This window comes from Terrapene carolina, unplaced genomic scaffold, assembly GCF_002925995.2.
Source record: "Terrapene carolina triunguis isolate 2854851 unplaced genomic scaffold, T_m_triunguis-2.0 Scaffold23, whole genome shotgun sequence".
Classification (NCBI taxonomy): domain Eukaryota; kingdom Metazoa; phylum Chordata; order Testudines; family Emydidae; genus Terrapene; species Terrapene triunguis.
The window spans coordinates 26,296,089-26,305,695 of record NW_020664374.1 but is presented as its reverse complement, the minus strand read 5'-3'; positions in this window follow the sequence as shown (position 1 = coordinate 26,305,695).

The following is a 9,607-nucleotide window of genomic DNA, read 5'->3' as shown; positions in this document are numbered from 1 at the left end:
GCGCTATGGAGGGCGGCACTCTTTTTTTTTTGCTTGGGGTGGCAAAAAAGTTAGAGCCGGCCCTGCTCCTGACAGAGGGATGGAAGGTCATAAAGGGCAGGAACTGATGTATTCAGGGGTTTTCAGCCATTTTCACCAGCTCAAGCACAGGGAAACCCCTGCAAGAGCCTGATGGGTGGGTTAGCTCTGTCTACCTGAACACAGATGGTCTCCCAAAGAAAGGGTGAGCTATAGTGAGGGGTATTGCATTTAGGATGTTGTTTGTTTTCTATATGATCTGTGCATTGTTGTATCTTTTGTGCATGAAAATTCCATAGTCCAAAAGATTTTGGAGTACATGCTACAACTCATTTAAAACACCTATATAGGCTATCTGCCTATAGTAAACTCAAGCCAAACTGGCAATTGTGTAATATTCACTTGAAGAAAGACTCCTTGCTCCTTTATCCAAAACTTCACATCAAGGAATTACCCAGGTGTACTGGAATGGAGATTATAGGCATCGATTCAGCAATCACTGAACTTTAGGTATGTGTTTAACTTCTTTGCTAGATTGGGGCCATAATAGGATTATTTGGTTCTCTGAAAAGTCATTGCTTGCTTCTTCATAAAAGCATTGATCATGCTGAGAGCCCGATTAAGAGAAGTCTTTTGCAATGTACCCATGTAAGTCTCTCTCTCTCACAATAGACCTAATGGGAAACCATATTGCTCTAGGGGTAATGCTCAACTGCAGCTGGATAATCAGAGGAGAAGAGAGTAACACAGTCTCAACAAGGGACAGCTGGAAGCATGGTTTGATACCAAGAAAGACAAGAGCTGTGCAGCTCCAGTAAGACAACTAGAGAATGAGAAGGAAAAAGCTATGCAGAGTTTGGATGTGTGCACGACGTTCAAACTCTCTCTTCATTGAATGTAAGGGTTTAAAAAAAATCAAGTCTTTTGCCTTAGGAAACAGACGTTATCCCTCCCTAATAAAGAGTTACTTATAAATCTTTGAAAACCACCTCAGCTGGAAAGATGATAAACTTCCCTAACAAAAATGTTTTACTAAAACGAGACAGTTTGTTGGAGCAACAAAGGCAAAGGGAATAGCAGCTACAAATTTTAAATGATGGTTTGACAAGATACAATATGATGGTGCCTCAGCATTTTAGAGATAAAAGGGTCTATTTTTATCACAGTGTGTGGGGATTTATGCATGTAATTCCCCTTTTGATAATTAATCCTCTGTTAGAAGGAATTAGGCATTCCTGCTCTATTGCTAATGAGAATGGTGTGCCTAATTCTTTACACATCATGTAATACATTAATTACCAAAATAAAGTTATAGCAATTGTGCTGCACATTTTGAATGTAGAGCCTCACATCTGCAGTAACCAGAAGATTTAGTAATTCTACAAAATTGCTTATTTTAAAAAAATATATAAATTTCAATTACACATTTCTGTGCAAGGGGCTTGGAAGATTTTACAATCTCCAAGAAAGTCTCAGTTGAAAGGTGTGTACAATGAAACATTCCTGTCACTGTCATGAGCTTAAAAGGCTGTGACTGGTGACAATCCCATCAAGCTAACTACAGCACATCCCTTTCATAGTAAGCAGGGCCGGCTCTGGCTTTTTTGCCGCCCTAGGCATTCACAGCATTCACTAAACTCAGCAATGTACAGTAATCAAGAGATATACAGTCCAGAACAAAACTGAGAATTTTCAATTAAAAATAATCTTGATGCTAACATCTGGCTGTGAGAACTGGAGAGCTACTAAAAAATGGAGAGAAAACTAGACACCTTTGAAAATAAGTGCCTAGGAAAGATTCTGGGCATTGGTTGGGAAGACTTCATCACCAATGCAGAGAACTGAGAAATTACAAACCATTATTATGTTTCCACCAGAATCAAAAGGAAATGCTGGATATATTTGGGGCATGTACTCTGAATGGCAACACCTAAACTCCCCCATGAAACTGTCAAGTGGAAACCAACAGGTGTGAGAAAATGAAGGTACCCAAGAGAAGCCTTATGACGAATGCTTAGCAGGAAGGGCAGAATAGTTGATCTCAACACAATATGGCAAATGGAAGCAGCAGAGGTATGGGTGAGAGTGGTTCCTGCCCTTTGTGCCCACATTGGCACGGGAAGGATGTAAGTAAGACTGCTTGTATAGAGTATAAAGAAATAAAATGATAATAAAGAAGCTTTGTATTCACCACATTTTTGTATTAGCAAGATTGGCCAAGATTTTCAAAATGGATGCCTAGCTTTTGACTCATAAGGCCATATTTAGGCACCTAAATAAGCAGCTTGATTTTCAGAAATAAAGTAAGATTACTGGTCAAGAATTTAAAAATGGGTACCTAAAGTTAGGTTCCTAAATCTATATTTAGGCACCTAAAAAGTGGCCTGATTTTTCAAAAGAGACAAGCACCCAGCAGCTCCCCCTTTAATATTGCATCTTTATCATTATGGCCACTTTCAAAGATAATGAACGAGAGGCAAATTTTGGTTGTAACCTTTTTTTTTTTCCAGTTAGTTATATCTGATACATTTCCCCTTCTTTTCTCATCTAAAAGTAAAATGGATGCTGCCAATTTCATTTATTTTTCATTCCCTTATTTATAAAAAATCCCCTACTGAAATATGCAATGCACCACAACATGACTGTTTCTAGCAGCTGGAAAATGGTAAGATTAAAATGGCATTTGTTTCCCCTGAGATTTTTATTTCTTCAGGGAAAGGTCAGGACCCCAAATAATAAACTTTACATTCCTATTTATTAAAAATTATGTATTTTTGTATATAGTGCCTTTAATAAACTTTAGCCCAGAATGCTTTACAAACCCATGCTACAGTTACAGGGTTAAGTGATGAAGGGAGAGAAAGCAAGAAATACAGCAAGAAAGAAAATGTATATTTTCTCTCAGTAGATTTGGTCAGATCCCAAAAATTATTTGTCAGACAGTATATCGTATGACTAAACCTCAATGTTCAGATTCATTATGTGATGGATATTAATTAACCAGAGGTAGTTTTGAGATATGAAATAGTAAAATTGATGATTAATTTGAAATTGTGAAGGGCAAGCTTGTCACTCATCCCATGCACCTCTGCAGTAATATGGTGTGAGTTTCCCCCTCTTATTCTCCTGCATGGGCTACCCATTATCATGGGGAGAACAGCCTCTGCAAGTGTTGCTAATCTTCCCATACACACAAGCGAGTGGGGAAATTGGGCCGACAGGGGCAGGGGCAGTGATGGATGGAGCCTTGATTTAGTCCCTACCTCTACAATGTACCAGCCAGTACAGATGACCTGGCATGGAAGGGGATGTACACTTAAGAAGACATATAGCTGGTGCAGATTGCTCCTTCGCTCCCACCCTGCTCCCCTGAGGACAAAGTGGGAATCAGGGACCATATTATGACACCTGGAGTCACAATATGGTTTCAGATCTGCTCCTGGGGCAGTGCATGCAACACGCTGCCCCTTAAGGCTTTTTGCAAAGCCACAGTTTAGCCCAGTGACGTGCCAAGGGTCTTCCAGGCCCAGTTCAAAGACTAAAATCTGTCCCCTTTCCCCGACCACAAAAAAACAACAACCCAGCACTCACCACAAGGTACTTTTACACAGGGACTTTCCAAGCCTTCTGTGAAGCAATCTCATTAGTTAGCTCATCCCCATCTATCCACCTTGCTCCTAAGTTCCCTATAGCAATAACTGCCAGATCGCTAAACTTTCCTGCCCCATAGATGTTCTTAGGTAGGTCTTGATTAATTTTAGCTTGCTGAAATGCCTTTCACTAGCAGCCATAGTTACACAAAGACAGCAAAAAATACACAGTGCTGTTTCTATGTTAGGGAGACCCACTTCTAAAGACCTTTTGTGAATGTAGCTAAAAAGATCAATAGGTGCCTTTATTTGCATGTCACCCGGAAAGATTTGCTTGCAAAAACTGGTGAAGAGCTCAGTTTTGTTCTCAAAACTATCAGGAGTTTAAATCCTTAGTGAAGCTGCTTCCTAAGATGTGAGTGTGACTCTTCAGGTCTTTGCTGCTGAGAGTCTTCAGTTTCTCTGCCCATCAAAAAAGCAAACCTTTCCCTGACTCCATTGCACTTACAATATTAACACAAGCGCCTGATAAGATGTGTATCTACGATTGGGTTGAAAACCTCATATTCAAAATTTTGGGGAGGATTTGATGATCCTTTGTCTGTTGCAAGTTCACCTATTAATTCTTTCCTCCTTCAGGATATTCTCTTTATGAACTGTGTGGTCATCCCTAATGTTCCAGCCCATGAAGAAGCTGCTTTTTTATATATACAATGAACCCTGAAGACCATAATTCCAGTCAAGTTTCTTGAAGGCCTCCAAGTAAACCATGAGCTCTTTGATCATCAAGATCCAGACCGTACAATGTTTTGCTCACAATGTTCATTTTTTGTATAAGATATGGTACACTTGTTAGAAAAACAAGAAACAAAAATTCAGAAATGTTTGTTTGCAAGCTATCAGCTTCCAACTTAAGTTCCAACTAGGGTTGCCAACTTTCTATTTGCATAAAACACCCTAGCGCTGCCCCTTCCCTGAGGTCATGCCCCCTTCCCCGCCCCTTCCCCGAGGCCCTGCCCCTGCCCCCAGCTCACTACATTCCCCCTCCCTTGGTGGCTTGCTCTCCCCCACCCTCACTCTCTTTCACTGGGCTGGGGCAGGGGTTTGGGGTAGGGCTGGGGATAAGGGGTTTGGGATGCTGGAGGGGGCTCCAGGCTGTGGGATGGGGCAGAGGGGTTCAGAGTGTGGGAGGGGGCTCTGGGCTGGGGCAGGGGGTTGGAGTGCAGGGGGGTGAGGGCTCCATCTGGGGATGCAGGCTTTGGGGTGGGGCTGGGGATGAGGGATTTGGGGTGCAGGAGGGGGCTCTGGGTTAGCGGGGGCTCAGGGCTGGAGGGTGCAGCTCGGGGTTGGGGCATGGGCTTACCACCAGCAGCTCCCAGTCAGCGGTGCAGGGGGGCAAAGGCAGGCTTCTTGCCTGTCCTGATTCCGCACTGCTTCCCGGAAGCGGCCAGCAGGTCCGGCTCCTGAGTCCTAGGCGGAGGTGCGGCAGGTGACTCTGCATGCAGCTCCCGCCTGCAGGCACCGCACCCGCAGCTCCCATTGGCCACGGTTCCCAGCCAATCGGAGTGCGGAGCTGGTGCTCGGGGTGGGGGCAGCACGCGGAAGCCCCCCCACCTAAGAGCCGGACCTGCTGGCCGCTTATTTTTTTCAGTTTCTCTAAAATAATCTCTGTAATACCCTCTCTTGTTTTGCTGCAGATATCAATAAAATCTACAAAGCATTAAATGGAGCCCCTAATGGTATATTTGGGACCCTAAATGCAGCCCAGAGTACACCATATGGGGCGCTAATCGGGGTCCCAAATACACAGTTCAGGGCAGTAAATTGGGACCCTGAATGGTCCATCTGAGGCACAAAACAGAGAAGGCTAGGGCCCCACAATAGAAGAAAAAGCAAGTTTTTTTTTTTTTTTTTAAAGGACCTTTATGGGCCCAGGGCTGCTACTTCTGGATCCCTTTGAACCCCACTCCTCATGGCTCTGATTTAGCCTTAAGAAAATAAAGCAGAGCACACTACATGTTGTTGAATATCTTGCAGTGATTTTGAAAAGGGAAATTCAAAACATTTTATGGAGTGGTGCTGTCTGCAATTTGTACACAATGAAGAACTCTATGCCTGTCCCAGTAAATATTTGTTGTGGGGTTTTTTAAATTTTTTTCCTCAAGTCATGCCTGACCTTGTACATGTCGTTTTGTTTAGCGTCCTTGAGCCTGGCTTTAATCTTAAATAAAAGCACAAGAAATGCTACTTTTTCAAAGACAAAGCTGAAAGGCCATTGACAACAAATATTGTAATACTTTTATTCCACTTCACTAAACTCTTCTCCTTGTTAGAAGCTCTGATTCAATCCAGCTAACAAGGTTATCAGATTATACGTCTATTGTCTTCTTATGACTTCCTTGGCTGAGATCCTGCAGTAAACAATGCTGATGTGATGTTTTGTTCGAGGAGCAGAACAGGCGGGAGTTAGGGGGAGGCAGGGAGGGGACGGCGGAGGAATGAGGGTTATGGAACTGTCAAGGCCTCCACAGCGGTGGCGCTGCACCAACTGTTACCTGCGGTCAATACTAATCAGTCTCTTGCTACATGTGCTCCTGGGGGTGACAAGCACTCTCTGATAGCATAGGAGCAGAGTTTGGGAATCTGCACAACATGCTGACTGGGATATAAGAGGAAGAGAAGGGAAGTAATACAGAGAGAATCTAAAAGCGTACGTTTGGATGAATAGATAGCGAAACCCTCAGAGAAAGGAAATTAAGCCCATGCAAAAACACTGAACTGTTTTATTAAGTGTGTCAGCATGCATTTCCACTCACTGAATTACACAGCAAACAAACTGCTCAAGGGACAAGGGTAACTGCCTTTCCAAGGTTCAACAATCTGGTAGAAGGGAAATGTCATTGCACCCTACCGTCTCTACTCCTCCTAGTTAAAAGCCATGTGCATTCAGATTTCTGCTAGGATCTTTCAGAAACCTGCTGTGGCCCAGTTGGCATAATTAAGATATGCAACAGTTGCTATTTAAATAACAAAGAATGGCAAAGCAACCACTGAACAGTTTGGAGAACTCCTGTCAACATCGCTTCTGTCAGCTAGTAATTCTGACTCTTCTTTTAAACAGTCATGATACCTTGGGAAGAGAGTTGTAATTCCTTCAACACTCTGTACGTTAATATAGCAGTGACAGGAGTTAGCTGCAATTCCTGTGAAACACCACATGGAAATATGACAGGAGTTAGCTTCACAGCTCAGTGAACTATCACTTAGAATTTATCTGGACCTCTGAAGTAAATATATGAAAACCAATGGAGGAAAACAAAATCACACTGGTAAATATATGATACCTAATGTTACTGCTACTATTACATCCTATACAATTAGCTCAGTGGCTCTCAACCTTTCCAGACTACTGTACCCCTTTCAGGAGTCTGAATTGTCTTGCATACCTCCAAGTTTCACCTCACTTAAAAACTACTTGCTTACAAAATCAGACATAAACATACAAAAGTGTCACAGCACACTATTACTGAAAATTTGCTTACGTTCTCATTGTTACCATTAAATTATAAAATAAATCAATTGGAACAAATATTATACTTACATTTAAGTGTATAGTATATAAAGCAGTATAAAAAAGTAAAGTAATTGTATGAAATTTTAGTTGTACTGACTTCACTAGTGCTTTTTATGTAGCCTGTTGTAAAATTAGGCAAATAACTAGATGAGTTGATGTATCCCCTAGAAGACCTCTGCGTACCTGTACCTGGGTTGAGAATCACTGAATTAGCTCAGGCCACATGCTCTGTAGGGCCCTCACTCATGTATGAAATAGCATAGGTCAGGAGTTCTCAAACTTTTTTTTTGCCAGGCCCCCTTTGAAAATATTTCAGGTTGTGATGACTCTTCCCAAAAGTGAAAGCAAAGTGCTGTACATACTCATAGGAGATACTCATGGTACTGCCACCCTTACTTCTGCACTGCTGCTGGCAATGGCGCAGCCTTCAGAGCTGGGTGGCCAAAGAGCGGCAGCTGCTGTACCCTCTCCCTCCCGCAATATTTTTTTTGTGATCTCGTGACCCCTGTTACAATAGCCTTGCAACCCCCTTTTGGGGCGGGACCCCCAGTTTCAGAAATGCTGGCATTGGTGAACCTTTAAAAGTTCAGAAATTTAGTTCAGCGTGGGTTTGAGTACTTCTCAGAACACCTTATATAAACTCTGTGAAACTCTTGGGCTTGACAAATTAGGTTACAATTATCTCAATATCATTTTCCTCACAAGATGTCAGTTCTGACTGCTTGTTCCTGATTGGGGTGGAAATACTCTACTGAAAGGATAATGTTTCTTGTGATATAGCTGCAGTTCCACTGACTAGTAATCTCTGGGATCAGGAAATTCAGAAGTTGGCAAATTAACTTAAAAAACAAGTTTATTTCTGCATTTTAGGCAAAGGTCAGGGGAATTAATTTTATCCAGATCAGTTCATCCACCCCTAAAGTCCGGGAGGAGCTTGAGAAGAAGAGACATTGCACTGCTTATATATAACTTGCTCTGATCACAGTGCTGAATCTTAAAATGATGCTGGCCAAAATGTGTGCGGGGTGATGAGTGTTCTGCGCGCTCTGTGTGGCTCGAAACTTGTCTCTCTCACCAACGGAAGTTGCTCCCATGAAAGATTTTACCTCACCCACCCTGTCTTTCTGAGCCTGCAGAGATAATTTGAAATGAGTCATTTGAGATAATTACCTGCAAGTCCTAAAGGCCCAGCCAATCCACAAACAAGGGTCTAACTGCAGGTATATAGGCTTCTAATGAAAGCAGCCACTCCAGCCTGCTCAACACCACTTCCTTGTTGCAGATACTCCCTGCTACCTAGTAGTTCTGACTGAATGTTCCTGCCCCTGCTCCAGCCTGATCCTTCCCCTGTGCTTGCTCCCACCATGGCTGGTGGCCTGGCTGTCCTGACTTCATGGGGTGCTTTTGTTGAATACAGTCAGATTAGACATGTATGTGATGTCTAATGTAATTAAGCCAGACATGATGCTGACTAGAGCTTAATGGTCCAGAACAAATCATATCCAGCATTATGTCAGCGAACCATGATTAAACCCAATTTGTCCCGGTCTACACTGACCATCAAGTCGTGGTCAGCCTAATATCAGCTAACTCAATTGTTCACTATCATGTTCAAATATGCTTCTATTTTTAAATGCAGACAAGTGTTTACTGCTGCACACTATCTTCTGCGAGAAAACCTTGACTTGCTTTGCCAAATTCTGCTACCATTGACATTCTGTGCTAAATTAACTTCAGTGGGGTCTCAGAAGGTGTGAGGACAAAAGTTTGCCTGCTGCCCTTAAAAGTGTCAGTGCAAAATTTCTCTTCCGGAAGTGCTCAGTAAAGTTCTCCACAGATTTCTACAAGGAATGTCTTGAAAGATCTGCTTGAAACATTGTCTGCATGGTATTTCTTGGGAATTCCTGCTGATTGCGACAGTAGCCCAAATGAACTGTAAAGCATTTTATTTGGTTTTATATTAGAGTAGATTCAAAATGTATTTTTCTAACAGGAGAAGGGCCAAGAAGAAGGGAGAGGATGAGCACTATAAATATAGCTCCCCATTTGTGTCTTGTTATGTTCTGAGAGGACATTTATGAAGTAAGTTCCATTATATGACTTATCAGTATGGCTACTATCGCTTGTCTGTTTATCATGTCTCATGAGCCTTAGCTTCTGGAACATTTTGTAAATACTCTTTATTGGGGGCATCAAATTATTTTAGATTTGTGACTCTTGAAGTTCCAAGACTCTTGTCTATAGACTGATCACCACTCAGCTAATGCTGGGCAGGATATTTCTTCTCTTTCCACATGCCCCCCAGTTCTTGGCTTTACTTTTATAACCATATGCTATGGACTCTTTTCAGAGCTTATTAGCAAGGCAAAACACCCCCTGACTTCAAAGAGAATTGTGACTGAGTAACAGGAAGTGAGGAGCGCTG